Genomic DNA, 26,160 nt, shown 5'->3' with positions numbered 1-26,160 from the left:
GGGTGCTAAAATTAAATTAACCCAGGGGTTCTCAAACTGGGGGTCAGGACTCCTCAGGGGGTCACGAGGTTATTACTGGGGGTCGCGAGTTGTCAGCCTCCACCTCAAACCCTGCTTTGCCTCCAGCATTTATAATACTGTTAAATATATAAAAAAGTGTTTTCAATTTATAAGGGGGGGGGTCGCACTCAGAGGTTTGCTATGTGAAAGGGGTCACCAGGCCGAAAGTTTGAGAACCACTGAATTAACCTCTCTGGAGCCTCAGGGAATGTAGGGGAGGGAGGTCTCCCTTCGTAGGGTTGGGAAGGATATTGCTCTTCTTTTGTGATCCCTCCCCCAGTGGCTAATTTTAAATGAAGCTACCCTCCCCTGACATGAATCTCCCTATGGCACTGAAATTAAATAGAGACTATAATTTGGCATTTGAGAAGTGAAAGGGATGGTAGCCCTAATGGAAAAGCTAACAGCTTGGCTCTTCTGCAAGCCTCAAACTGCTGAATGAGCTTTAGGGTAGGGAAGGCTGTGCCTCCCAAACAGCCTGGCCCTGCCCCCTATATGATCCCTACCCACTTCCTGCCTGTTAAGGGCAGTTAGCATTTTGTAAGTTCCCCTATTCTGTGAGGCCCAGGTCCACCATTAACTAAAAGCGAGCACATCACGAACCAGGGTCCCTAGGACAGCGTTAAAACAAGGTAAAACCATAAACAGGAAAAAGGACAGGAAAACAGTTGGCAACAGCACAATTAAGGGAAATTCCAGTATGCAAGATAACAGCTGGACTACGCGCTGGCCAGCATGAGGACAATGTTTAGCTGTGATAAGCTAAAGATAAGAAAATGGCTTGTTTATTGGCTTAAAGCTTACGATGCACGAGGCTCGTATGCATTACTAAAAGGTATATAAACCCTCTGTAACCTGTAGCCAGGGTCCACCCCTGACTAGCAGGGGTGCACCACGCTCCAGCATAATAAAACTTTGGTATTTGGACACTCTGCGTATTTTGGGTTTGTTTATGTGCCTCAGCCTAGGAACGAACAGTGCGTGGCCTATTGGCGTAATTCGTAACACTGCCCCCCAACTGCCCACCCCCCTCAGAATCCCAGACCCATCCTGCTCCTTGTCCCCTCACAGTCCCCCAGAGACCCCACCAACCGCCACCCCAGGACCCCACCCCTGCTCCCTGTCCCCTGACTGCCCGACCCCTATCCCCCCTCCTCCCCCGCTGAGTCCTGACAGACCCCTGGAATGCCTACAATCCAACCCCCCCATTCCCTGTCCCCTGACCGCCCCGCTAACCTCTGCCCCCTCCCTGTGGCCTGACTGTCCCCGGGACTCCCTGCCCCTTAGCAACCCCCCGGCCCCGGCCCCAGCCCCTTACCCCCGGCTCCCCCCTCTCCCGGAGCCTCAGCGCATCCAGGAGGTTCCCTCGACAGTGGCAGCGTGGCTCCAGCGGGGCCCCTCCCCGCTCGGCCTGGAGGTCGCAGCCCCCCTTACCACGCGGCACTGAGCGGGGTGGAGCTCAGGCCCCGCCGGAGCCGCGCTGCAGCGCTAACCAGGGACGCTCCTGGATGGGCTGAGGCTCCGTCCCCGCCCCTCTCCCGGAGCCTCAGCCATTCTCATGGGGGCGCCTGCGGAGCCCGGGGCAATTGCCCACCCCCCCCATCTGGGCGGCCCTGACCCATAGAAACCCAGCCCCTGTTCCCCCATGGCGGGGGTAAATGGGGCAGCTGCCCCGGTGCCCACGATTTAAAAGAGTCCTGGGCTTCTGCTGGCGCCCCGCGCAGCGTGGAAAGGTTGATCCAGCCCTTCCCCGTCCCGCCCACAGCTGCCGCAGCAAAAGGCTGCTGATCACCCTAGAACTTCATCTCCCCCGCCAGGGGTTTCCTTCCCGCAGGGGCATTTTGCAACTATGATTTTGAAAACGAACTTTAGGGGGATCTTTCTAGCCAAGTGCCTGGTGATTTTATTCTCCTGTGTAAAAGGTGAGTTTGCACCGGCTGTTTGCTCTTACAGGCTGGCTTTGCTTAAAATGGCACTGAAAGCGTGGTAGATTGTTAACATCCATTCCTTGTACCCAGATAAGGGTGATGAATAGCTTAACAGGGTGCTGATTAGGCCTATCTATGCCACAGTGTTAATTGACTCCGTGACCCAGTTCCAATAGGGCTATAATTTTCAAGGTGGGACCTATAAGTGCACTGTCCCACGGTTTCACCTAGTTATGAGAACTTGGGGTGGTGTCCACACTGCACACTTTAAGCCTGTCCCCTGACTCAGTAATAGCTGAGGAGCAAGTTATTACCAATGTTAGGCCTGAATAAAGATGTAGCACAAAACCAGTTATGCCCACCTGACTGAAGTCAGGCTAACAGAGGTTTCTGGGTAATCCCAGAGTGGAAAAGTACTGAGAAGCAGCATTGTTTCACAAAGCCCTGGAAAACATGAGATAAACCAGAGATTGCATTCCTGGCATAGCATCAGCTGTGCTAAGGGCAGTGTTTGAAGAACTGATAAGAAACTCTAGCATCCCAAGGTTCAGATTCTAACTCTGTGGTTGAGTTATAGGTTTGTTTAAAACTCCCCTGTATTTCTAACTTTTGGGGTTTTGTTAAGATATAATTAATAATCTAAAGTTGTAGACATAAAGTCTAGGCATGTGTGTATATTAAAAGTGTCTAGTTTTAAGTTGTTAAACAAAGGGGGGTGGGTTTTGCTCAAGTGAGTGATGTATGACGTAATAAAACTGTCTATATAGGCTAATGCTAAGCTGTAAAGAGAGGCTGGTTCTCACTGGAGACGAGTTGCTCTTTACTGACGCGTGCACTTGTCAATAAAGAGCTTTTAGATCGGACCTTGCTGGTGTTGCCTGTCTCTCTGTGATCAGACAACGAATTTTGCTGTCGGGGTTAAAGTCCCCAACACCAATATATTTTAAATTATTCCTTTAATAGTGCTTTTTATATAGAAATGTGTAAGCATAATTAAATATGACTGATCCTACCTCTGCCACATATCTTCTACTTAAATCTAAATAGGGAAGCTTGGGGCAGGATGGATGACCTGATAAAATACTTGGATCTGACTTAAATATCATGGGCCACATTCTTCCCTGGTTTAACTCTACTAAAATCAGAGATGAATTTGGCCCCTTGTCTCTAGGAGAATTATCGCTATTGCCACAGCAAGTCCAGTGCAGATAAATCATTTAAAGTGTTACACAGCCCTCTTAACTGTAGCTAGCCCTTATGAAGCTGTGCAGATCAGATATTTGGAGAACTGGTAATGCGATCTTTATGGTAGATTCCTGGCCCTGATCCTTGGTCATTGACTTTAATAGAGCCAGGATTTCACCCTAATACTCTTAAGGCTTGATCCTGCAAAGTTTTCAGCACTTTGTCCCCAGTCCAGGCAAAGCACTTAAATACATGCTTCACTTTAAGCATGGGAATAGTCTCACTGACTTCAAAAGAACTATTCACGTGATTAGACTGAAACATGTACTCAAATGCTTTGCTGTTGGGGCAGAGTGCTTAGCTCCTTGTAGGATTGAGCCATCATTGTTAAGCACATGGACTCACTTTTCCCATTGGTAACATGGAGATAATGATATCTACCTTCTTTTGCGAAGTGCTGTAAGATCTCTTGGCTATTATTATTTTATTTAGCTTTCATTATGGGGGAACCCACGGCCTGAGCTCGCTATTATAATATTTATAATAATACTTTGTACATGATTTTAGCTTCAAGTTAACAATCCTTTATCCGACATGTATTAATATAGGTAAATGCCAGCATGGAGTTTTTCCTACTGCCCTCAATGAAGCTGCTGTTGCATTTTTTCCTTAACCTTATTCAAGAGTGACTTCACTGTGCATCATGTAGACCCATTTCTCTTTTCTAGTCACAAACATTTTATTAAAGGGAAACAACTGATAGTGCAAGTATTTTTTACACAGGAATATTAACAGAAAGGGTGATGGATACAAATGATCATATGGTAGGGTGGGGTTGGTCTAGGTCGTAAGTTACATTAGGTACATCCCTATTGGTATTATTTATAGTCATAGCAATTATTTTTTAAAACTTTGACCTAAAAACTTAGTTGCTTGTGGCTTATAGATTAGAACAAGTAGTGGATTCAGTACACAAGAAGCATTCATGAATGACAGGAATAAATTCAACAGTAGATCATTTATGATGACTGTTTAATGTTTTCTATGTACTGTACAAGGACTAGATAAATAAGGAATATATTCTTGCTATGGATTTAAAATAGACTCTTGATTTCCTTGAATGGCTCTATTTGCTTAAAATGCTTGAAACTTTAAAAGTGAATACTTCTTTTCTCAGATGGGTGAAGTAATATAAGTGCAGCTGTTTTTAGTTCACTGCATATGAATCATCCCATCCTCTTTGTGACTGCAACTGAGCAGTCTGTAGCTAAATTCTGATCACTATCCTTTGCAGAGTATTTCAATTGGCACGATCAAAAATATTGTTTCATTGTCTATACAGAGGACTAAATGCAGCAAAGAGTCCTGTGGCACCTTATTGAATAACAGACATATTGGAGCATCTGACAAAGTGGGTATTCACCCACGAAAGCTCATGCTCCAATACGTCTGTTAGTCTATAAGGTGCCACAGGACTCTTTGCTGCTTTTACAGATCCAGACTAACATGGCTACCCCTCTGATAGAGGACTAAATGTTTGTTTTGTTTTGTTTTGTTTGTGCTCATTACGCTCAGACTTCTGCTCCACTGATTTGGGAGACCAAGCAAACTTTTAAAGACCTATCAGGATTCCTAATCAATTGGAATCCTATTGAGCTTTCCTTCCTCAGGATTTTGATCAACTTTCCCTCATCTACACATGCAAAATATAAATGATAGAATATGCAATACAAACAATAATGAATAGTAATAACTAAATATCTGGCAGTAATTCTGAGGAGTAGCAAGTATCTGAATTACATTCTTTTTCTTTGTCAAAAATGCTGCAGGTTTTACAAAGGACTTTGGTGCTCCTGTTAACACCTATTGGGAGAACGAATATTATTAAACTAGTTACACTTCCAAGAGTGAGTGATTTCAGAATGTTTCATTAGAAATGCCGAATGCTTTTTAAGAACTGTGATAGCTCAAGAATAGCTTCCCTTTGGGCTGATGGACGCATTGCATTAAACTAAGGTGACCAGCCAGCAAATGTGAAAAATCAGGACGGGGCTGAGGGGGAATAGGTGCCTATATAAGACAAACCCCCAAATATCAGGACTGTCCCTATAAAATCTGGGACATCTGGTCACCCTACATGAAACTCTTCATCCTCTCACAGGCTCCAATGGGTTGTCCCTTTCAGATTTGTCTAATAATTATTTTGCTGCACAAGCATGGTATTCTAATTTTTTGGATTGACTCCAATATTACTATTCCACAAAGCAGCAATTAGTTTTCAGTTTTCATCTCTATGATATATTTTATCATATCCTAGATATAATGAAAACTTTTATACTAAAGGATGATATATTATAATAAAAGACTTATAAACCTAGTTTCTCTCTATGGAGAAAAGAATTTACACTGTGTAAAAAATAGTTTGGCGTAGCTAACCATGCCTACCAGTACAGTTTTATCCTGTAGATTAGGGGGAATTAATTTAGCAAATGGAAGATTGAATAATCCCTAGTTATGAATTAAAGTTTTGCTGTTAATGGATTTATTTTATTTGAAACTTACAAGCATGTATTTAACCTGATAGTTTCAATATTATTTATCAACTTGCTTATGCAGTCTGGACTATGAATCTACACAAATGTTTGTGTGGAGTCAGTTTCTCAGTTGAAGTCACCTTCAGGCAAAACCTGTGCTCTAAAAACCCAATCTGCTATTACTATTCAGTATGCAGAGACTGTTATTTTTAGATTTAGATTCAGTTTGAGATAAATGGGCATGAGATCTTGTGACAGAACATACCATGGGAAGATGAATGCTTCTTTATAAGTAACAACATGAATAAGGCTAAACAGCCTTTACCTTTCTTAATAATACCAATATTTAGCCCTTATGTGACACCTAACATCTTCAAGTGCTGGACAGCCACTTGCAGTAGCACCCTTGTGAACTGGGTATTATCTGTTTTGCACAAAGGGAATCATAGAATCATAGAATCTCAGGGTTGGAAGGGACTTCAGGAGGTCATCTAGTCCAACCCCCTGCTCAAAGCAGGACCAAACCCAACTAAATCATCCCAGCCAGGGCTTTGTCAAGCCTGACCTTAAAAACCTCTAAGGAAAGAGATTCCATCACCTCCCTAGGTAACCCATTCCAGTGCTTCACCACCCTCCTAGTGAAAAAGGTTTTCCTAATATCCAACCTAAACCTCCCCCTCTGCAACTTGAGACCATTACTCCTTGTTCTGTCATCTTCTACCACTGAGAACAGTCTAGATCCATCCTCTTTGGAACCCCCTTTCAGGTAGTTGAAAGCAGCTATCAAATCCACCCTCATTCTTCTCTTCTGCAGACTAAACAATCCCAGTACCCTCAGCCTCTCCTCATAAGTCATGTGCTCCAGCCCCCTAATCATTTTTGTTGCCCTCTGCTGGAATCTCTCCAATTTATCCACATTCTTCTTGTGTGGGGCCCAAAACTGGACACATTACTCCAAAGGAGGCCTCACCAGTGATGAATAGAGGGGAATGATCACATCCCTCGATCTGCTGGAAATGCCCCTACTTATACAACCCAAAATGCCATTAGCCTTCTTGGCAACAAGGGCACACTGTTGACTCATATTCAGCTTTTCGTCCACTGTAACCCCTAGGTCCTTTTCTGCAGAACTGCTGCCCAGCCATTCGGTCCCTAGTCTGTAGCAGTGCATGGGATTCTTCCGTTCTAAGTGCAGGACTCTGCACTAGTCCTTGTTGAACCTCATCATATTTCTTTTGGCCCAATCCTCTAATTTGTCTAGGTCCCTCTGTATCCTATCCCTACCCTCCAGCATATCAACCACTCCTCCCAGTTTAGTGTCATCTGCAAACTTGCTAAGGGTCCAGTCCACACCATCCTCCAGATTGTTAATGAAGATATTGAACAAAACCAGCCCCAGAACCGATCCTTGGAGCACTCCACTTGATACCGGCTGCCAACTAGACATGGAACCATTGATCACTACCCGTTGAGCCCGACCATCTAGCCAGTTTTCTATCCACCTTACCGTCCATTCATCCAGCCCAGACTTCTTTAACTTGCTGGCAAGAATACTGTGGGAGACTGTATCAAAAGCTTTGCTAAAGTCCAGAAATAGCACATCCACTGCTTTCCCCTCATCCACAGAGCCAGTTATCTCATCGTAGAAGGCAATTAGGTTAGTCAGGCATGACTTGCCCTTGGTGAATCCATGCTGACTGTTCCTGATCACTTTCCCCTCCTTTAAGTGGTTCAGAATTGATTCCTTGAGGACCTGTTCCATGATTTTTCCAGGGACTGAGGTGAGACTGACTGGCCTGGAGTTCCCTGGATCTTCCTTCTTCCCTTTTTTAAAGATGGGCACTACATTAGCTTTTTTCCAGTCATCCGGGACCTCCCCCGATCGCCATGATTTTTCAAAGATAATGGCCAATGGCTCTGCAATCTCATCGGCCAACTCCTTTAGCACCCTCAGATGCAGCGCATCCGGCCCCATGGACTTGTGCTCGTCCAGCTTTTCTAAATAGTCCCAAACTACTTCTTTCTCCACAGAGAGCTGGTCACCTCTTCCCCACACCGTGCTGCAGAGTGCAGCTGTCTGGGAGCTGACCTTGTCTGTGAAGACAGAGGCAAAAAAAGCATTGAGTACACTAGCTTTCTCCACATCCTCTGTCACTAGGTTCCCTCACTCATTCAGCAAGGGACCCACACTTTCCTTGACTTTCTTCTTGTTGCTAACATACCTGAAGAAACCCTTCTTGTTACTCCTAACATCTCCGGCTAGCTGCAACTCCAAGTGTGATTTGGCCTTCCTAATTTCACTCCCGCATGCCTGAGCAATACTTTTATACTCCTCCCTGGTTATTTGTCCAAGTCTTCCACTTTGACTCCACTGAAGTCAAAGGTGACCTGAAAAGAGGGAAAAACCTGCCTTTGGGCCTGTGTTTATCGGATGATCATACCCATGTAATAGAGCTCTTGGAGGGAGGGAGTGTAGGCTGAGGTCACAGCAGTGTGGGAGACAGGACCTCTAGGTCTTACTCCCACCTCTGTCACTCACTGTGTGACCTCAGGGAAGTTGCTTAGACAAAGATTTTGAAGAGGGACTAAGGATTTTCAGTGTTAAACTCGAGACACATTAAAGGAAGTTGATTTTTTTCAGAAATCGCAGAGCAGCTGGGCTTTAACCTGTCTCAAGTTTAAATTGAGGCACTCAAAATCACTGGTCACTTGAAAACTTTGGCCACAGGTTTGAATCATCAGAAGTGGTCTGAGTAATTCTGGCTGCCTCAGTTGTGGGTGCCCATCTTGAGGCACATAAAACAGCCTGATTTGCAGAGGAAATTTGTGCTCACAAGCCTTATTTACTGGGAGCTGCAGGTGCTCAGCACCTTTGAAAACCAGGCCCAAAGTGTCATAAAGGACCACCTCCGAAACCAAGTATTAGAGGGGTAGCCGTGTTAGTCTGGATCTGTAAAAGCAGCAAAGAGTCCTGCGGCACATGCATCCGACGAAGTGGGTATTCACCCACGATAGCTCATGCTCCAAAACTTCTGTTAGTCTATAAGGTGCCACAGGACTCTTTGCTGCTTTTCCTCCGAAACCAAGGCACTCCTAAGGGCACTTCTGAAAATTTGGCCCATAACTTATCTGTGTTCAGAATTAAAATGGGGTGTTTGGGACGCTTAACTAACTAATGTTTGGGAGTTGCTTTGAGGGCCTGATATGTGGGCATTTATTTAGCTGCTTTCCTTATTAATGAGGAATGGTTTGGGAAATAATGGAAATGTGGGAGTTTAACTTTGTGACCAAGTTATTTAATGCTGCAGTGTCTACCGTTAACGCTCATCCATAGATCCTTTGGACAGACACTAATAGGGCTGTATTGTTCTTCCCCTATTTGAAGGTTCTGCAAACGAAGCCCCTAAAGTATATGGTATTCAGAATGGTTCTGTTTTCTTGAACATTCCTGACTTCAAAGTGGAAAAGCAACAGGAAATAACATGGCTCAAAAATTCATTACACCTCATGAAAGGCAAAGATTCTTATGTGAAATATTACAAGGTTAGGAGAAAGTATGAGATGTTCCCCAGTGGAACCCTGAAAATAGACTGCCTGGTGGAAGAGGACAGTGGAAATTACAAAGTGACTGTGTACAATGACATGGGAAGTCTGCAAGTGGAGAAGAACTTAATTCTGAGTATTCAGGGTGAGTCACCTTCCACATCCCTCCCACCATAGCTGGGTGAGCCCTCTTGTTCCCATTCTCTTCTGCTGAATGGGTCTCCATCCTGTTTCCTTGTGGTCTCTAACTTTGCCACGTGGTCTCCTTTTCACTGAAGGGTTAGCTCTTTTGCATCTATTCCCTTTCTCTGTTCTTGGGTGGGTTCCTCCTTTTCCTCTCTTGCCAGGTGAGTCTCTCTGTTCCCTTCTTTCCCTCTGCTGTCTGATTTCTTCTCTCTCACATCAGCCACAAACTCTGCCAGGAAAACAGAATGGTATCTAAGAACAATGGAAGAAGTTACCTCAGGTCACACTGAGCCTTTGTTTTGCTAAAATATCCAACCCTGGTGTTTATACATTTGGGAGGGATGGGAGGCAAGGGTCTAAACTGGGGGGGCGGGGGGAAATGGTGGTAGGACTGTTCCAAGCTCCTCCCACAAAATAACCCATTTGAGACATCAAAATGAGATGCTCCTCACAATGGATTGCAGAGATGTTTGAACTGTTTGCATGCTCTGCTGGGCTCGGCTCCCCTAACTGGGGTTCAAATATACCCCTGGACTCCGCTAGGCTCCTTAAGTTTGTGTTCTTCTCCATAAGACACACATTTTGGAACCCAAAAGGACAGCTCAGGAGAGTGCTGGTACATGTGCTGCTGCCCAGTTCAAGCCCTGATTTCACAACAGACAGTGAAACCTTTCTTAAGCAGCCACTCAAGGGCCTGATACCTCTAGGTTGTTTAACCAGTGTGATGTGGAGCAGAACTGCTCTGTATATTTGGAATACTTAAGCAGTCTCCTAAAACAGGAGGCTGCTGAAAAAGCCTGAGATCTTGCACAAATTTCTGTAACATGAAGATTTTCCTTCTACAGTACTTTGTTTTCATGCCTTGCTTTTGAGCCTACTAGCTTGCTTGCATGTTTACAACCTGCATTAATGTTGAACTGCTGCATCTGAAGCCTGACAATTTAGTAAATCAGCAACTGGCCCCCATTTTATTTGTAATTAACTGGATCTCCTGTTTACTGTTCACCTGTTCCATCCCTTATAAGCAGGACTGGTTTGAATTTTTTTGTATTTTGAATTAAAAAAAGGGGGGGGGAATATGTTTGGAATTTTTTTTTTGTTTATTGACCAATTATTACAGCTGATTGGAATTTTATGAATGTCAAGATTTTGATGACCTTTAAAAAAAATTCTAAAGAAAAGAAACATGAGCAGAATTTAAAAAAAAAAATTACTATGACATTCATTCCTGATTTTTTTTCTACTAACTTGACTTATAAGATGAAGGGAAAAAATGCAGAAATCCTTTAATGTTTTTAAATATTTTCTTTATCGGGATAATTGCTGTTTAAATGGAGGTGACCAGTGTCAACTCAGACATCTTTGACTGGTTCCCTTTACCTTCATCCAAGAAAGTTTTTTAGAAGGAAAAGTGTTGCAACAGCTCCATCTCATCTCAACTAGCTTCCCTTTTCCTCACAAAAGGATAGTTATTACCATCTAAAAGACTGGCCCTCTGACAACCTTACAGATTCGGGAACTAACTTCCTGGCGGAGACCATGAAACGACTTTGGGAAGCTTATGAGGTGAACCACTTCGTTGCCACCCCTTACCACCATCAAACAAATGGCCTAGTGGTGAAGTTTACTGGGACTTTGGGGGCCATGAGACGAGGCACAGCAAAGAAGGAAGAACAGTTAAAGCATTAATTATATTGTGTGCGGACTCCTGCTGCCACAGCAAAGCTCTGAAGTGGTGACCAAGTGGTCTCAAATCAACACTCTCTGAGCTATTGTTACAGACTGCATGCTGACTCGGGTAGGCATCAGTATATCCGTTATACTTGGGTCACGTTTTTCAAAGTTTACTGCGTAAGGCATTGGACTGGGATTAATAAGATTGGGATAGGATTTCTAGATCAGCCACTGACTTCCTGTGTGACCTTGGGCAAATGACTTAATCTACCCTGTGCCTCAGTTTCCCAACTGTGACATGTGAATGTAGTTCTTAGGCATGTTGAGAGGACAAAATCTGTTAGTGTCAGGGTGGATTTGATTTAAATCACTAGACAAGAAGACTTGATTTAATCATGGATTTCTACATAGAAGTGCATTCTTGTTGGTGGTTATAACCTTAATACACATTCTTCACAACTCAGAGGTAGATGTAGGTTTCATTTTTAGAAGGTACACACTATACATTTTTAAAGTGATTTATTTTGAAAACTTTTCAGATTAATCAGAAAATGAATGATTGGTTATTTCATTTATTAAAGGTAATTGAAGCAGATAGTTCACCTTCCAATGACTTCATAAATATCTCCAATTCAACAAGTTAATCATTAATATTTTAAGGATTTTCTTGCCATGCTGTACTAGGACGAGAACATCACCAGACAGACATTTAAATTGTTTTATTTAATTAAAATAACATGTATTCTGGTTTTTCTTCTTTCAACAGCAAACATATAATTTAACAAAACAAGTATATGAATTTTTTAATTTAAATATTCAAGTTTTTTTTAAATCAAGTTTTTGTTAACATTGTTTTAAATAAAATAGTTAAATGAAATATTTAAAGCAACTATGTCAGCCAAGTCAACATGAGAAACTTCAAATATTGGCTCCTGCAGCTCACTCAGTTGTCTTCACCTTCATTTTCCTTTTTGTTCATAATCTGGAAAAGAAAAACAAGCTTTCCTGCCTTTTCCGGTCCCAAACGATTTCTCAATTTGGAATGAATTAGTCTAAAAGAAGAAAATATTCTTTCTACACCAGCAGAAGAAGCTACTGCTGTTAAAAGTGAGATTTTCACTTTAACAGTCTCTGAATCCAAGTGCTTAAGTGACTTGCACAAATTTACTGGTATGACTTTCTTTAAAACATCATCAGCAAACATATTTCTTGAATGGTTCTTATTCCCAAACTGGGTCTCTTTTATGGCCTACTATTGTTATAGGTTTTTCCTTCTAGTGAGAGAATGGTATGGTAGATCTCAAATCGTTGAAGGCCAGGGCTGGTGCAAGGATGCCCTAGGCGAAACTTGCACCTTGCGCCCTCCTCTATCCCTGAGCCCCCGCCCTGAGCTCCCCCCCCACAGCAGCTCCCCCCCTCCACCCTGAGGCACCCCCCTGCGGCAGCTCCCCACCCTTCACCCTCTACCCTGAGCCACCCCCACCCCAGCTCACCCCGCTCCGCCTCCACCCTGAGCACGCCGTCACTGCTTCACTTCTCCCGCCTCCCAGGCTTGCGGCGCCTAAGCTGATTGGTGCCGCAAGCCTGGGAGGCAGGAGAAGTGAAGCAGCAACGGTGTGCTCGGGGAGGAGTCAGGGCAGGGGTGAGCTGGGCTGGGGAGTTCCCCTGCATGCCTCCCCCCCGCCCTTAGTTGCTGCAGGCAGCCCTCCCCGCGCTCCCCTGCCACAGCTCCCTCTGCCTAAATGCCGGCGGCAACCGGGGCGGCCGAAGATCTGGCCGCTGTGGTCGCTGCTGAAGAAAATGCCGCCCCCCAAATCCTAGCACCCTAGGCGACCGCCTAAGTCACCTAAATGGTTGCACCAGTCCTGGTGAAGGCCACACTCAGAAAGACCTCAAGACTTCTGGAATATGCTACTCAAATAGTTACACTTTTGTTTCTGCTGCCTGTCCCTCCTGTTTCACATTCACATTGTCCAGATCTATTCCTCCCCCAACAATCTTCTATTCATTGAACTTTTTGAAACTTTGCACTTTTTAGGGAGAGGTAAGGGATTGACTCCGTGTGCACAAACATGCAGCCAGACAATAGGACTGAGGTCTGTTATTTCTCACCTCTATATATTTAAAACATTTTTGCTGTTAACAAGCATGTTATCTCTGGGGAGACACATCCACAGCTGGAGAACTTCAAAACTAAGCATCTCTGATAGTGCTCAGTCTAGAAGATACCAAGTCCCAGGGGGTAGATAGAAAGATTAACCTAAATAATTTATACAGAAGCCCCTGGAATCGCATGAGATTAGGTCCCTAATCCATGAACTATTGGAACTCATTTACAAAACTTTTCTTAAACATTACATGAATATAGTGTCTCATACTATAGAATTTATTATCCCTATTCCGTGATGAGATGCATTATAGCTCAGATAGTTTTAATTAATCTCTAGATAGGTTTTTTTTCTTCACAAAGCATTTTATAAAAAAAAAATTACATTTAAATAAAAAAATGATTTTTTAAAAACTTTTTTAAATCATTGATTTTTATCTACCCTGATTCGTGATGTGAGGTGCAGTGATCTGATGCCCGTTAGGATCAGATAGCTAGATGAGCTGATACTGAGAGAGTGCAGAGTCGGTTGACGCTATGCCCAGCTCATGAGACAGCTCATGGTGTCCAACACCATCAGGTGGTCCAGAGATGTCTACACGGAACAGATCACGGGACACTGCCAGTACCAGGTTGAGTAACTGAGACTGCTGACCAGGGAAATAACCCACTTCCTTCCCTGATGAACCCATGTACTTATGCTCGAGTATGTCACCCATGTACTTATGCTCTTAATACGTTCCATGGGTGACATACTTGAGTCCACTTATCCACTGATGCCTTAAAAACTCCCACACCCTAGTCTGAGTCTATGCTGGTTATGTGATATGTATGTACCTCGTGAACCTTGTAACCGATACTTGTAATCCCCCATAACCCAAGCCAGATGTATAGTACCTTCCCTCTTAAACTTACGTACATTTGATTTTAAATATTAATTTTCATATTTTTAAAAGTAAAAGCTTAGCTTCTCGCATCATCATGTGAAGCTAGGAATCAGGACCCTAGCCATCTGTCCATAGTGTCTAGAATGTTTCAAGATAGGATATCTTTCTGAAATTCATGCTCGCTCAAACTGAATTTATGGGCTTGATGCAGTAATTACTGGATAAAATTCTATGGCCTATGTTATACAGGAGGTCACACTAGATGATCACTGTGGTCCCTTCTGGCCCTAAAATCTATGCGTAGTGTTTATCCAGCCCACAGCAATTGCTTAAGTGTTAGCAGAATCAGGGCCATACTTTGCACATCCACATACATTTTATTCAGTAGATGGATTACAGTGTTTGCTCAGTAGTTAGTGTTCTAGTTGAAGTGCTGTACTCTGAAAAATTACTGACTGTAAGTTAGCATTGAGGGCTTTCAGGCTTTTTGCAGTGACTGATTACTTTTACACTGAGCAAATTCAAAAAGTTGCTGCTTCTTCCTCTCCAACTGATGTGCCTGCAACTTCAACCTGGACTCAGAGACACAACGGGCTATTTCTGGCTATATACCATCGCCAGTAATAGATATTCTACAAAGGGAGCTCCATTAGCAATTTCCTGTGCATAATAAGAAACAGAAACCAGCTTATTCATAGCTTCATTTCCTCTGTAGTGCTAAGACAATTTCTAGTCTAGTCTGTTTTTATACTGCAGTTAGTTATACTGTCATATCTGAACACGTTCCAGCTGTGCATTAAGCAATGTGACTAAGACCTGGCCTATACACTTATACCATCATAGCTATGGCAGGCAGGGATGTATTTTTTTTTTAAACTGACATAGCTTTTCCAGTCTTTCTAGTGCCCAAAACTGAATGCAGAGTTGCAGATGCAGTCATGCATAGAGGGAGACTATTGTCTCTCTGCTCTATGATGTAAAGCCTTCATGTAATTTTCCCCCTCCCCATACCTTTCGTGCCAAGTTGTCCCTGCATAGCATAGTTTCTCTCCCATAGTAACTTCAATGTGTGTTTGCTTAATTGGACTGATGGCCTCCTGTATGGAAGAGAGGAAATACTGCAGTCTCCCTATGTCCCAAGCAACCACCTTAGTGTCTGAGAGCCTGCGTAGTATCTGAGGTATTTGTGGGTGGAGATAGAGCAGCAGTTGATGTTTTGCTTTCCTCTTCCCCCTGCTCTGAGCTGAGTTTTCCACACACAGACCTAGGTGGGAGGTGTTATATCTTTGAGCATGGTAAGATAGATATAGCTCTGGGTCCTCTCCCTGGTTGCTAATGAGCAGCCACCCCAGTTAGTGCCAGCTCTGTGCCTGAGACAGAGAAGGAGGTGGTCAGTGGAGCCCACAAGTTGACTCCAGGCTCTGTATGGATGGAATAGAGTTCCTGTATCCATGGACCCCTGAGAGCAGAGTTGTTGGGAGGGTTTGCAGGATCCTGTAACTCCTTCTACCAGATGGGATGATGTGGCAAAAATTTTGCCTCGGTAAACTGGTAGTTTGCTCCTCCCTTCAGCCATGTCTGAGTGGGTTCTCCATGAACTAGAGCAGTGATATTCAGACCTCAGTGGTTCAGGAGCCAAGTTAGCGATCAACATTACCCAAAAGAGCCACAGCAGTGTGAATTCATTATGAATATTACTATTGTAAATGAAACATTCAAACAGTATGATGGGAAATATTTTGTGTGTGTGTGTGTATTCTCACAGCAAATAAGGTAGTGCAAGTTGGTAACTTAATTGGTTAATAACAGAATAAAAGCATCTTGATTGGTTAATAATTAAACCACTCAGTGTTTTAATATCACGTGCTGCAAAGAGCCGCAGGAGACATCCTGAGCCACAGTCTATTGAGGCTATATCTACACTGACACTTTCGTTGTTAAACTTTTGTGGTTCAGGGGTATGCCCTCTCCTCCTCCTCCCCCCCCCACCGCAAATGGCAAACGTTTTAACAACAAAAAGTGCCACTGTAGACAGCGCCACATCAGCTGCTCTCCTGGCAATGAAGCTACCACCCCTCATTGGCGGTGGTTATATTTTGTCGCCAAGAGAGCTCTCTCCTGGTGCTAAAGAACAGCTACACAGCGCTCCTTACAATAGCATGACTGCTGCAGCGCAGCCACACCATTGTAAGGTGCGCAGTGTAGACCTACCTGAGCTAGAGTGATCTTGTGTTTCAAAACTGAATAGGACAAAGGGACTGGGATTCTCTCTCTCTAATTAAACAATGAAATGTTATCTCAAGAAGAAACACTCTACAGATCTGTAGGGAGGGAACAGAGAGGAAAGTGATAATGAGTCATAAGGGTATTAAACTTTTTATATTATAAAAAAAAAGCATGCAGGCCAGGGTTGTGCTGGCCTTTTCTTTGTTGTTGCCACATCACTTCCCCCCCTACCCTTGTGTCTAATTTGCTGTTCGCTCTCCCCTTTATTTTTTCAGGCATTGCTACTTTCCCACTTTCTCTCTCACTGAATATCTGTATTTCAGATTAATTTGCCCCAGATCCTTTCACATTTTGTTATGTGAGCCCTACTTTTGCCCATTCAAAGCATTTTGAAAATCTCTAAAAGGGCCAGAAGGGCATTCAGATCTTTGTGTGCCAATCTAGAACAAGACTTTTGAGGTTTGACCATCACTAGCAGCAAGATGACACCTACTGTTGCTTAGGTAAAACTTTTTGGTACTCCTGTGAATTCTGCCTCAAACTTTCCCTAGAACACTCATCAAATAAAGCACATCCCACACACATTTCATAACTCTGTGTTCCATGAAAACTTGGCAGGAAGCAGAATTCTTTGTGACCATAAGCTAGTGGTTAACCTTGTTGTGCCTCAATTACCCCTCTGTAAAATAGGGATAATAATACTTAACATTATCTCAGAGGGGTATTATGAGTCTTAATTTGTTTGTGAAAATGCTTTGAGATGCTAGTGTTGGAAAACCATAGTGCTAATGAAGCCTTTTTGTATTAGGCCTGAGTGAACCAAAGTTATGCTATGCTTGCCCAAACCGTGTTGGAAAGCTTACAGAACTTATTAGACTGAAGGCCGTGTATTTACCTATGTCAGCTATTTTGCTTATCAGCTTGTTTGGCTCCCCAAGTGTATGCAGCTGCGTTCACATGTATGCATCCAAAGTATCTAGTACAAAGGGTCAACGGATGTATCTTGTGTCCCATTTAGAATGACAAATGTATCCTCAACAGATGTATCTTGTAGCCCCCACAAAATGATATATGTATCCTGCGTATCCAATTATCCCCTAATAGATGCATGTACAGGTTCTACAGGTCAACCAAATGACGTAGACAAACGTAGGCTAAGTTGTTTGTTACTGATTATAAAAAGGCCCGTTCGGGCTTGTGGGGTGTGTCTCTCTTCTGGCACTAGCCGATCAGAGCACCCGCTCAGCTGACCGATCAATAAAGGGTGTGGTACTCGTCTTCCTGTCTCCGTGCCTCCTTGGTGTAATTAGGTAAGCTCCAGGGGGAAACGAGCCCTTTTGGCTAACAAATGGCGACCCAGATGGGACTTCTCTCCCTGTAGGGGGCGCTGACCGGCGGTCGAGGACAACTCTGGAGAGTGGCCACCTCGGGCTGTTGGTTTGCTCGAGCTCTGAGTCGCTGCAATCAACCGGGACGGCTGCGCCCCCTCTATAGAGAACTCCAAACGACATGGAGGCAAGACAGTACCAGAAGAGGGGAGTCCACCTGCCAGACGTGGCCACTCCGGGCGTGGTAAGTGCGTTACCTCCTGGGTTTTGAGGATTAACGCCCCCGAAGTGCGGGTTGGACCTTGGGCCCCTAACAGGTTTTTGGTTAAGATACCTAGGTACAGCCACGGCTAATGAATAATTCTGTTAACTCCACTAGTTCAGGGGCCGTGCCGAACGACTATGGGAATGTGACTACTACGCTGTTGTTTTTATTACTGGTAGGGGTACTTTTGTTTTTCGTTATATTGATGTACTGGAAGCCGAAACTGTGATAACCGGGTCTAGGAGTGTGTGAACCCATCTTCTCTCCCCCCTTTTCCTTTCTGTGTGGGCTCCTGACAGTCTGATCATCTCACTGGACGCAATCAGAGTAAGCGGCGCCGTCTCTCAGAGACTACCCGACGCTCTTTGCTGAAGGGAGGTGTAGGAGAGTCGTGGTCATCCTCGTTAGTCTCTCCTGTGTGAGTGCCCTGTAGGGAAAGATCCTTAGTTTATGAGCCGCTAGCGCGGACAGGGCACCCTCTCTGCGTGTGTAAGTAAAAAATGGGTAAGGGATAGTCTAAATATTCCACCTCACCCCCTAAGGGTACCCCAGCATATTATATGTACGTACCTTATGGTCCTAAAACCTGCAGGTATTTAGAGGATTGGAATCTTCACACGCGTGAAGATCCATCTAAACAATGCCCATTAAAAGGTACCTTTAATCTAGATAAGATCATATATCTCAGAGGAGCTTTTAATCACCAAAGAAAAGCCTCTGACACAGTGTGAGCAATTTTTCTAGGAACGGGTTAATTTAAAACTCAGCTTCGCCCAGAGATAAAAAAAAAAGTTGCTTTATGCTCAAGGTCAAGAATCAGTGCAGACTATGCTAAGTATAAAGAAAAACTGCTTTCAGCCCCAGCTGGCTGTGGAAAAATAGAAACAGGCAAACCAAAGGCAGTACAAGTTACAGAACTGAGATTACATTTGCAAAGCTTAACTGTTCGGTGAGATCCAACAGTCTGACTTTGTGACGGATGCTGGTGCTGGTGTAGCTTGGTGACACTGGAGAAGCCACAGGTAGCTGACCTGGACTGGAATCTCTGAAAGAGACACCTCAGGAGATTCCAGGGTGTAAAAGAACAGCCCTCCCAAGAGCGGAAGCATGTTGGAAATTCTGAACAAGCTGTATACAGGATAATCTCCCGTCCACCTATTCCCCTTTTCTGAATGTTATACACAGACGTGGCCAGTCTGGACATGTGTGAGTATTGAAGTGGCTTAAGGCTTGGGGCATTCATATTTTTCTTGAGTGATGTGGGAGCATTCCCAACACTCTCCATTGTTGTTTTATCATTTTTAATGAAGCTTTAAAATTTGGTTATATGGTGTATTTTCTCTATCCTCCTGCAACGTCCTGCAGTGTCAGCCTGATCACCTGACATGAGGGATAAATTGGTAACAGAATTTTATCACAGTTTGGTGAGCAATAGAGAATGGGGGAGCCCTGCATCTATTTGTTTTACCCTTGTTATTTTATGTTTGTTCTGTTTGGTATTGTTGGTATTATATGTTGAGGATTGCATAATTAAAGGTGTGCCCATTCTCAGCTGCAGTAAGTCTGAGAACTGGAGAAGGGTTTAGCATTCCTCTCTCCACCCTGGTTGACCAGGAAGGGTGGCAGGTGAAAGGATCTACCCCCAGTCATAGCAGGACTGGGCAATAGACTAGTTGGAGAAAAGGAAAAAAAATGTGTATTTGATAACTAGAATTGAGCAATTAAGAGCATAGATCATGAACCAGGCAGCAACTCAAACCTGCGCCCAGGGCAAGTTGCAGGCCTTGAGACAGGACTTCCAGTTAGAAAAGGAAGCCCTGGCTAAGCAAGTACCAGTCCTTCAGGGACTTGTTAAAATTTAACCATTTGTGCTCAGCATACGCCGTAACAGCAGTGTGTTTGCTACAAGAGGCAATTAAATAGTTAAATGCCAGTGAGCCATGCGTTTCGCCCAGGTGGCGAGCCTCACACAGGAGGACTCGGGTAGTCTCGTGAATAAAATGTTTTAGGGAAAAGACCAGAAGGGTGGGGGCAGAAGCCCATGAAAGAAACGGTTCAGCGCAAAAAAAAAAAAAAAAGGATCGGGCCCAGGCGGGCAGGCAACAGACAGAGAGCTTGGAGAACAGGTTGGAAACTTTTGAGGGTCTAGTGGAAGGAAGAAGTAAGTGAGTGTAAGCATGGGGATTTCAAATACTCAGAAGGATATTTGGAATGGTGATTTGAATTGGTAAGTGGCTGTTGGGAGCCAAGCAAGTGATATAAGGAAAGAGCAAGTGATTTGAAGGAGAGTGAAGAGTTAACTCTGTAGTTGCTGGAGGGAATAGTAGTTGAACTTTGTAAAAATGCTAAAGAGAAAAGTTCTTGGTGTTTTTTTTAAATGTTTGTAAATAAATTCAGGCAAAGAAATTATTAGATTGCAATCATTTGGCTATGAACAATTTTGTTGAATTAGCTAAAGAATGTATACAGTGCTATGTAAATGAAAATTTATTAGGCTCTAAGGCACTATAAGTGGTGATGTTTTCTTTCAGTGTTTAAAAGCAGGAGTTAAAAGTAAAAAGCAAGCCAGAAAGCATCTGTATTGATGCAAATTATCTAACTGATAAGGTAGAGGCCATTGAAATCTGCAAAGACACTAATGCAATGTGTTAGGTTTCCTTTTTACACAGGTAAAGACGCACTACCCGAAGACCCTAGCAGCCCTGCCACTCCATGGAACCTGGAGACCGGATCAATGTACAGGTCCACCAACGAAAGACTGCTTTGGCTCCACGCTGGAAAGGCCCTTATTGAGTCCTGCTGATTACCAACACCGCTGTGAAGTGCCAAAGACTGACTGCTTGGACCCATGATTCTCACTGCAAAAAGACCCGTCCACATCAGGAGAACTCTCCTACTGATGATTAGCCTATTCCTTCTTCTAGCTCCACTGTGCCTTCTGGACAGCAGGGAAAAAGGACAAGGTGACGTGCTAGGAACCTCTCCCTTGTCCGCTGACAGACCTACTGTGCATTTGAACTTTTCTAGAAAAATCAAAAACTATTACAGGGTGATGTGCTGATAATCTCTCCCCTGTAGAATGCTAAACTACGATTGTTTTGGGAAAGGAGAAGGAACACTCACTCCACTGACATTGCCAAAGTCCAGGAATTCCTGACTAAAAAGGACATTGAGAACTAATCCTGGTGAAGAAACAAAAAATTATACACTGGCAGGAAGAAACTTGTGGGATCCATGCTTGGGAATGTGGTATTAATTGGATTTTGGGGTTTATTCTACAGGCTGCGCCCTGTGTTTTGGATAAATCCTTCAGCATGTATTGCCCTCCCTAACTGGATTTTAAATGACATTCCCTTTATCCAGTTATCAGATCACTTCTATATACCCAAATTGTTCACAAGGGGCTGCCATTAGATTAGCACAACAAAGAGCCTGGGTTATTTCCTATAGAAGGAAAGGAAATTGACCAGATCCCTGTGGGCTGGGGCCAATAGTACAACAGTCATTTGAAATATTTTTCAAAGCCAAGAACATAAAAAAATTGGACCAACTAGAAAAGGCCACTAGCCTTATTTTTGAAGCTCAGCTATCTTAAGTATAGGCTGGAGTTGGTGAGTTACATGTAATTTCCACCCTTAGTTCTATGAACTGGAAGTTACCGACAGGGATGGTATTGAATATCACTGAGGCTGGGCAGGCATTGCAGTGGGATCTAGTATGTTTGGAAATTCAGGATTTCCTGAATGACCAGCTGATGGCCATTTGGAGTAATCTTGAGCACCAGATTTGGCCCACTGCCCTTACAGACACATCTGAAGTACCATCTGATCTGTGGTCATGGAAACATATTTGGACACTTTCTGGATGAAAGTGTGTACATTTACGGTGCTCCTTCCAAGCATATGGACTGGTTAGGGTGGGTGTGGGCTCCCACATACCGAATCCTGCCGGGTCCATGGGGAGGATGCATATGGGACTAAATTATTCACCGAGACATCTGGGAAATTAAACCACTGGGTATACCTACGTGAGTTATAGTCAGTGCCCCGATCCCTTAGTTGTTAAATGAACAAGGTTCCACTCTTTTGTTCATGCATTCATTCCTGGGTTGGGGGTGACTAAGCTTAAAAGAGCAGTTGTAAATATTTCTGCAGAGCTTCATTGCTTTTTGGCCTCAAAGTGTGAGAAAACTCAGCCAAAAGGTTTGGTGAGTATTCTCAAAGGGGGGAGAACTGTTGGAAAACCATAGTGCTAATGAAGCCTTTTTGTATTAGGCCTGAGTGAACCAAAGTTATGCTATGCTTTCCCAAACCGTGTTGGAAAGCTTACAGAACTTATTAGACTGAAGGCCGTGTATTTACCTATGTCAGCTATTTTGCTTATCAGCTTGTTTGGCTCCCCAAGTGTATTATAAAAAGGCCCGTTCGGGCTTGTGGGGTGTGTCTCTCTTCTGGCACTAGCCGATCAGAGCACCCGCTCAGCTGACCGATCAATAAAGGGTGTGGTACTCGTCTTCCTGTCTCCGTGCCTCCTTGGTGTAATTAGGTAAGCTCCAGGGGGAAACGAGTCCTTTTGGCTAACACTAGGACAAAAGATGCTATATAACTACAAGGTTTTCATATCATTATCATTATCCATGTCATAAGATTCACATGTGTACATCCTCCAGATCACTGGGACCAAATTCCAGACTTTGCATTGGAGTTTTCTTCTCTCCCTGTGACATCTCCTTCTTCTCTCTGAGCGAGGGCTGCTGGACATTGTTCTCATCAGGAGCATTGCAGGAGGTTCAGTTTTCTTTATCATCTTTTTGGCTCTGCCTGTATCAGGAAGAAGAGAGCAGAAAGATATGAACAGGGTAAGCCCTTGCAATTTTCATGTTGCTGTCTGACCACTTAAAAACTCCTAGTTCTTTCCACAAACTGCTCAAAAATAGTGAGAGAGAAATAACTGAATTTTGTCACACTGAAATTCTACGCTTAAATTGCCAGTTTTAATCTTGGTTATTGATGGTTGTTTTTAACAAGACAGTGCTATTTTCAAGGACTATTATTTACCAGTGAGGAGAGAACAGACCGTCCAAAAGCTTGTCTCAGAGAAGCATCCATGATTATTTGAACATCCTTGATCTACATGTAAGCTTGAGAATCTCACCAACACACTTTCTCATTAACTTATATATATGTAAAGACAACCAACTTCACTAATTGCATTTGAAATGTAGGCATGCCTAGAGAATGATTTGAGGTGCCTCCATTTTTTTTTGGATATGCAGCCTGAGACACTTTAAAGAGACCAGATTTTCAGAAAGTACAGAGCAATAAGAGAGGTTTTGTTATTATAGACTCATAGACTTTAAGGTCAGAAGGGACCATTATGATCATCTAGTCTGACCTCCTGCACAATGCAGGCCACAGAATCTCACCCATCCACTTCTATAACAAACCCCTAACCTATGTCTGAGTTATTGAAGTCCTTAAATTGTGGTTTGAAGACCTCAAGCTGCAGAGAATCCTCCAGCAAGTGACCCGTGCCCCATGCTGCAGAGGAAGGCGAAAAACCTCCAGGGCCTCTGCCAATCTGCCCTGGAGGAAAATTCCTTCCCGACCCCAAATATGGTGATCAGTTAAACCCTGAGCATGTGGGCAAGACTCACCAGCCAGCATCCAGGAAAAAATTCTCTATAGTAACTCAGATCCCAACCCATCTAACATCCCATCACAGACCACTGGGCATACTTATCTGCTGATAATCAAAGATCAATTGCTAAATTAATTGCCAAAATTAGGCTATCCCATCATATTCATCCTCTAAAAATCAGGCCCCATTAAAGTGTCTCAACTTGAGTACCTGAACATAGAGGTGTGCAAAAATCACTAGTAATTTTTGAAAATTTAGACTGAGTTTTAGTTTTAGTGGTCACAGAAAAAGAAGAAGAGATATGTAATGAGAGAAATCTAATTCAAGAATACAACAGAGTATTAGTTATAAATAATTAACAATAAAATCATCATTACAGGTAAATCAGATCATTAGAGTGAACAGGGTTTAACTAAGTCCTACATGTTCATGAGATGTTTTCATGGTATGACTGGCTTGACCAGAAATAGGGAGGACCATAAATCTCCCAATAGCCTTTTCTTGGAATATATCCAGTCTGAACTTGCAGACCTGAGAGGTTTGGATAGTGCAACTGAACTTTTGGTTGCTCATCTGAGTCAAACCCAAACTCCAGACCTGTTAGGCTTGTCTTCACTAGAAAGCTAAGACATGTTAGAACATGACCTTGAGGAGTCATGAACATAAGAATGGCCATACTGGGTGAGACCAAGGGTCCATCTAGCCCAATATCCTGTCTTCTGACAGTGGCCAATACCAGGTGCTTGAGGGGAAGTGAACAGAATAGGCAATCATCAAGTGATCTATTGCCTGTCGCCCACTCCCAGTTTCTGGGAAACAGTTTGTTTTAATTACCATGTTTCATTAACTTTGTGCCCTAGCAGTTAGTGTAGACAGTGACTATTGTGTTTAACATCTTGCCAGCGGCCATGGGTAACTTTACTGGAACCAAAGATTTACCCATGATCCATTGACACAATTTTAAAACCGACTTGTCCTTGTCCTCAGTGAGTGTTAAGGTGCATTTAACTCTGTGTTAGATACCGTCAGGGTAACTAGGTCCTTTGGAATGGTTCAACAGGAGTTTAGTATCAGTTCAATATCTGAGCCAGTGGGTGACTCAGTCCCTAAATAAAATCATACATGGTCACTGGCCTTTCAGAAATGGTAATAATGGGGCCAAATACCATTAATTTACTTCATCTATATGAAGGACTTTTAGTATTGGTAAAAAGTACAAGATTGATTGCCCTTGTGTATGGAATCCTCTATTTACCTGCAGACCAATTACACTACAGACAGCAGCAGGGCAAACTTATTTTATGCTGCCCTCTGCTGATGTGTCTCAACCCTGTGTTCAAGGGATCACCTCCAAAGATGAGAGAGGAGTTCAGTCTCCTTGGCATATTTCCTGCTTTCTGGTAAGCTGTTGTAGCTGTGCAGCAGAGCAGACGCACTCAGATAAGAGGGGATGGAACTGACTGAAATACCCTATGAGCATCGTGACCCCTACCAGCCAACAGATGGGCCATGGGTAGTCTGGAGTAGATGGCAAATTCAGGTTTGATTATTTCATTGAAATAAACAGGGTCCCCAACACCATACCACTTAAACTATGCAAGCATTTGACTGCTTGCCAGTGTCCAAGCCTCTTTCCCTAGGTAGTAGCTTTTCACCATAAATAACAATGCCACATTCCTTTTTGACTAATTTTTTTCTTAGTGCCCTTCTGTTTATTTCCAAAATATCCAGATAACTAAAAGGCACTAGTTTCTGTGTGCTACCTCTGCTAACACTAACCCCAGCGCAGTGAAAACCCTTGACCCCATTAGAGGAACAGGGCCTAGGAAAGATCTCAGCAGCTTCCCTAACTAAGACAGGCACAGGCTGCCCTGCAGACTCCTTCTGTAACCAGCATGGATTATCTTCTGTTTGTTTGTACTGGTGACATGACTCATGCCGAGTCATTAACTAATTACTTGGCGGATTTGTAATTTCAGATGATGAGACACCGATGCAAATTCAACAAGTGGGTGATGAACTGAAATATCAGGAGTTTCCTCAATCTCCAATTAACGCTCCCCAGAAGCAGCCATGTCAGCAGCAGAGACCCCCTCCACAGTCTCAAACTCCGTACCAGGCAGTGCCCCCGCAGCCCAGGCCATGCACTCAGCTGAAGTCTCCAAGCCACATGAAAGAGAGACCATAAGCATTTCTCCTGGAGGAACAGAACCTGTCCCATTACCTGCTCTGATGGGATCCACCACAAAAATAATCTTGCAAATAGCCAGCAATTCCCCAGACTGGCGGTTTTTGTTATGGAAGATCACGATCTGTATTGAATGGGTGATAAAAAGGCTCATTGATGGAGACTCGAGGTGATCAAAGGTCATTATCTTGTCCCTTTTCTCCAAGTGACTTTATGCTAATGTGGGGCATTTAGTCCTGAAATCTGCTTCCTTTTTGCTTCATTTGGTACCTCTCCTTGCCATCTTCTGTTTTGTTGTGGCTTGTTTGTTTGTTTGTTTTGATTTGGTTTGGTTTTTTTGTTTGAGGAAGGCCCTAAGACTCTCTTTAGATGACTTTCATCACATCTATCTCTCTCTCCCTATACCTGC

General features: G+C 43.5%; 1 pseudogene; it reads left to right on the top strand.

The window, feature by feature from the left end:
- The first annotated feature begins 795 nt into the window (after positions 1-795).
- On the top strand, positions 796-25,751 carry LOC120407833 (annotated as a pseudogene).
- Positions 25,752-26,160: the final 409 nt, after the last annotated feature.

The sequence above is a fragment of the Mauremys reevesii genome, linkage group 1, assembly GCF_016161935.1.
Source record: "Mauremys reevesii isolate NIE-2019 linkage group 1, ASM1616193v1, whole genome shotgun sequence".
In the NCBI taxonomy this organism is placed as follows: domain Eukaryota; kingdom Metazoa; phylum Chordata; order Testudines; family Geoemydidae; genus Mauremys; species Mauremys reevesii.
The sequence above is the reverse complement of the archived record's forward strand: the minus strand, read 5'-3'. Positions and strand labels throughout refer to the sequence as shown.